Source organism: Pelodiscus sinensis, chromosome 26 (genome assembly GCF_049634645.1).
Source record: "Pelodiscus sinensis isolate JC-2024 chromosome 26, ASM4963464v1, whole genome shotgun sequence".
NCBI classification, from domain to species: Eukaryota; Metazoa; Chordata; order Testudines; family Trionychidae; genus Pelodiscus; species Pelodiscus sinensis.
In genome coordinates, this window is record NC_134736.1 from 342,558 (window position 1) to 348,113 (window position 5,556).

Consider the following 5,556-nt stretch of genomic DNA (forward strand, 5'->3'; position numbering starts at 1 on the left):
CAGAAAGTCAATTGGGAGATCCACCATCAAGTCCTGCATTCCTTCTTCCAGTAGTGGGTTTTTCCAGACATAGGTTACGTCTAGAACGCAGAGTTCTTTTGGAAAAAGATATGTAACCCCCAAGGAGATTACTTAGATTCCTGGGGCTCTGTCTGCTGGCAGCTCAGGGAGAGGCACGCTGAGTTTGCCTTGACTCACCTTCCCTATCAGGGAGAGAGTCTGCCCGGCAACCCATAGGGAGTGAGATGTCCCTCCCAGGGAGTTCAGAAGGGAGAGGGGAAGCCATTGTTTGAGGAGTCTGGAGCCAGCCAGGGCAAGGGGTGGTCTGGCTGTGTGGGAGCTAGTAAGATCCAGGCCTGCATGCAGGGTTTCCCCCTGAGATCTAGCCTCTAGGAACCTGAAGGCAGGATCCTTCAGCTGGGTTTTATTTCTCCACTGTTGATTTCCAGTTTGTGGAGTTTGCTGGGAGGCTTCCCCAGCCAGACTGAGTTGGCTCTCTGGCTCCCTGGGTGAGACCAGTCACTGCATGGTCAGCTCTGCTCTGTCTGCTGGTTCACCGCTGCTGCCTGCTGTGTGTGTGTCTGAATGCTGGGGTAAGAGATTACAGTTTGAATTTTAGTGCAATTGTGTGGCCTGCACCTTGAGCCTTGCACCCCTTTGTGGTGAGGGAAAATTCTGGGACCAAAGCAGCCTGATTCCTGCCTGAAGAGGATCCCTGCCAGAAGAGACCAGCCCCTCTGCAGTGACTGAGTCATCTCTGAACTTGAGGCTCATTCATGGAGTGTGTGAGTGAACCATCTTTTAGTTAGTAAGTCAGGGAATTTGGGGATTTTATAACCTGCCGCATATTAAACCTATGGAGGGATTTACCACCTTCTCCCTCTTGTGAGTCCTTTGGGCTGTACTGGACCCAGTCAGCCCCACTGCTAAACCGCTGCAGAGAAGAATTTTGTGGTCATAAGTCATCAGGGGCCCCAACAAAGTACACGTACCAATGGGACACTAATCTTACAGTTGCTGGTTACCGGTGAACCTAAAAATAGTGTTTTACCCTGTTATGTTATATTTGTCTCCTGTTTAATATAATTGTGTTTAATATAGTGTATGTGTTTGTATTATTTTCTGGGTGTCTCCAACTATCTGGCAAGTACGTGGGGATTACCCTGAGTTAGAATTTTCCTCCCAAGCTGCCCTAGTGACCCTGCCAAGAAGGAGTGTGGGGAGGGGCGGGGGAGGTTGGAGCACCGCCAAATAACTCCATAGGAAGAAATAAAGTTAAGTGGGTGGCAGGATCCAGAAGAACCCAGACCTATCCATCAAAATCTGTAAGCAGATTGGCATTAAAGAAGGTAACCAGGTGGAGAGGGGGCGCTACAGATACACAATTTTTTTTTTTTTTTTTTTTTGAAGAGGCATTTCCAAAATTTGGCCATCTACATGGGGCCAAATTTTGGGAAAAAAAATCCCCTTTCAGAACATCCCTTATTCCTCTCACTGAGAGGAATACAGGGATGCCGAAAGAACGTGCCTGATTTTTCAGATGCGGCAGAGTTTTTCCACGATACCTCTGGTATCCCGGAAAAACTCTGCAGTTTAGACATAGCTATAGACTTGTTCACCATGTTTCTCAATGTGGAATGACCTAGAGCAGGTCTGACAAGATACCATCTTCTATTATGGGAACTAATAAATAATTTTTCTTTATTCACCCTCTCCACACCACTCATGATTTTATATACCTCTATCATATCCCTCCTTAGTCTCCTCTTTTCTAAACTGAAAAGTCCCAGTCGCTTTAACCTCTCTTCATAGGAGACCCGTTCCAAGTTCTGATTACAAGCCCAGAGGCGTAATCTACAATGAGCCATCTGCAATGGCGTATCCAAAGGGACGCCCATCTCGAAGAACACCACTTACTGCACAAAGTAACTTCTTTTTTCTGTAATCACTCTGTATTTTGCCAAGTGGACAGAGCACATCTGGGCTATCAGCCTTCTCTCGGAGAGAAGGGAAACAGAAAAGCTGGATGATGGTTCTCTGTGCTGCAGCAAATGCTGGAATGAGGGGTAACGGTAGTTCAAATTAGGATCTCTAATTCGAACTACCTACTCCGTGCCTCGTGTAGCCGCGGGCACGGAGTTCGGACTAAGGGGGATTTAAAAATGGTGGCTCCCGGGAACACGCAAATGAAGCCCGGGATATTTAAATCCCGGGCTTCATTTGCAACTCCGGTTTCCCTCATTTGTCTACCTAGCTCAAACTAATGAGCTAGTGTAGACATACCCATAGAGACAATGGAGAGTAGGGTGAGTCCATGACTGTGGTTAATGACTGGTCAGGGTGACTAACTATTATCAGCCAGTGGTCTGAATGAGTTATCTACTGCCATCTGTTAATCAACTGTAGGAAAAGGCTTCAGGAGCAGACCTTATTTATATAGACAACTTACTTTGCCACAGAGATCAGTAGACACACTTGCTGTGTCAAGGTGATCAAGTTTGGCTCTTTTGGGTTAAAATTCACTTAAGGCTTGGAGCTAGGAGAATGAAATGTTGTTATCCATATTGTATGATTAAAAGACTTGAACTTAATATAACCTGGCTTAGGGTCTACAATAACTTGAACACTAAGCGGAGGATAGTGAGTCACATCTAACTGAAAGTCACAAAAAATTTTCTTGAAAAAATTGGATAGTTTGCAATTGAAAATATTTGACGTACACTTAAGGCAACTGATTTAATTTTGTGTAAAATTTTGCATAATGAAGGATGGCTTTTTTTTTAAATGTTCAACTACATTTTGATCAGATTTGCTTCTGACATGATATTTGTGTGTGGTTGTGGTTTGTTGTGTGGGTGCATGGTTTTTGTTTTTTTCTCAACAAAAAAATCCTGGTTGGGGGGGGCCCAACAAAGTGGTTCGAATGGGGCCCCGCGCTTCCTAAAGCTGGCCCTGCATGTTGCCATGTAGTCTAGGAAGGACAGTCCTGTTGCAAGCAGAAAAGATAGATGAGGTGGGGGAACAGTTGAGAGCTGACCATGGCTATTTACATTTATATTGAGCCTTCCCTGCTAGTGAAGCCTGAGATGTTTAAAAAGCTGTATTTGCAGGGATGAGCTCACTCTCCACTGAAATGCAGCCACTTCTGAGGTGAAACAAATCAGTGGTTGACCTTGAAAATCCTCAACACCACTACACAAGAATTTAGGGCAGGCATTGAAGAATTCCATATCCAAGTTAAATTTCATAGAGAATTTAGGGAGGCAGAATAGAATTCTCAAAATCGTAATTGGGCCAGTACCCTGGAGTTCATCACCCCTTGACTTACAGAAATAAGCCTTTTGACCCTTCCCAATAACAAGTGACCAGGACCTCAGTTTTATAACACAGTGCCTTCAACCCCATGGTGGTGCATTGGGGCAGTGAGAACTACGTACTGCATCATTGCCACTTTCTGAACTACCCTAGAGGTCTTCCATCTAAGTATTGACCAGGTCTGGCTCTGTTTCAGTTTATGGCAGATGACAAAATCACTACCTGAAGTGATACAGCTGTGCTCTCAGCTTGTGGAGCATTGTGAGGGAGAGAATGTAGGCCATGGTTGTAATATACAGGGTGCAGTCAGAAACGGATACTGCTAGTGATGTAGTGGGAGTGTGAGGTGTTAAATCAGTTTCTCGCTCAGTGCTACCTTCATATGCCCTTATGATCAAGAGGGATTTAGGCATAGATTCTAAAGCCAGCAGGGACCATTGTGATCATTCATCATAAATATATTCCATCAACACTATTACCTTTGTCAGCCAAACTTTTAATCTCATTACAGAAAGATGTGGTTAATAAATCTGAACTCAGCTTTCACTGATGCAGAATTGGTGGCACTTTCCTATGTGTTACAGAGCTAGAGAATCTGGCTCAAATTACTTCTTGTTCTTTGTCTTGGCATTGAGCTGAATGCCTCTAATCCAGCTCCCTAAGAGGCAACATTCAGTGTCTAGGTTAATAGAATTTCTCCAGAATAATTCAAAGGACATGTTCTAAAAAAAATCCAATCTTGATATTAACATTCTTGGTGGAGAATTCATCACAACCCTGGTATGGTTGGGTCAGTCACCAAATCAAGGCTCATTTAACTGCACATCCACCAATGTGATCTATGCCTTTAAATGCCAACAATGCCCCGCTGCCATGTATATTGGCCAAACTAGACAGTCTCTACGGGAAAAAATTAATGGACATAAATCAGATATCCAAAAAGGCAATACACAAAAACCTGTTGGAGAACACTTTGCTCTACCTGGACACTCATTAATGGATCTCCAAGTCACCATTTTATTTCAGGCAAATTCCACAAGCCAAATATACAGAAAAGGATTGGAATTTAACTTCTTTTACAAGTTTAATACTTATACAAATGGTATGAACAAAGACATTGGCTGGCTTGCACACTGTTTCCCACATCCTATGACTTAACCTACCAACCAACCAATGGATATGCTAATGGTTCGTATCAGCTTCTTGTAACAGTCTTTAAGGTGCTACTACTATACTATTTGGGTTTTTTTACAGTTTTCCCTGTTACAGACTAATTCAGCTACCCCTCTGAAGTTTATCTACTCACTGTCTCTTTTTTTTCTTCCTCCCCTCCTTTTTTTCTCCTTTTTTTCTATTTTTTCCTCTAGCCCCCCCCCCTCCCTTATTTATTCTTGGATCTGGACTTCTAATACTCCTGTCATCTGAAGAAGTGGGCTGTGCCCACAAAAGCTCATGATACCATCTACATGTTTTGTTAGTCTTTAATGTGCTACTAGTCTGTTGTTGTTTTTTAAGTTTTTACTATAAGGTATATTTTCCAATCCTTTATTCATGTGTGCAGCTTTTCTCTGATCCCCCTCTTATTTATCAACCTGTCTTGAATTGTGGGCAAAATAACTGGTCACGATACTGTATTCCAGTAGTGGTTAAATCAATGGCAAATACAAAGGTAAAATAATATTCCTCTACTCCTATTTGAGATTCCTCTGTTTATGCACCTAGGATCTTGTTAGGTGTTTTGACCACAGTGTCATAGTAGTAGCTCATGTTCACTAATAATCCACCACAACCTCCACGTGTTTTTCTAAGTCACTGCTTCCCAGGCTAGAGTCATTCATCCTGTAAACATATTTGTTCTTAGGTGTATATATTTACATTTAACTCTATTAAAATGTTTATTGTTTAAAATGTTTATTAAAACTCTATTAAAATGTTTGTTTATTGATTGATCTGTGAATCAGTTATTTGTCCTCTTACTTATTTACTACTCCCCCAATTTTTGTTAGTAAAGATTTTGTTTTCTTCCAGGTCTCTGATTAAAATATTAAATAGTGTAGGGCCAAGAACTTATCCCGGCCGGACCCCACTGGAAACACCCATTTGATGATGATTCCCTGTTTACAGTTACATTTTGAGACCTATCAGTTCTTCAAGCGATGTCTCCATGGGTGATCCATCGGGTCATCTCAGTGCCACACATTGGAGTTTTTCATAGCAGTAGCTGGTTGAGCCACACAAGAG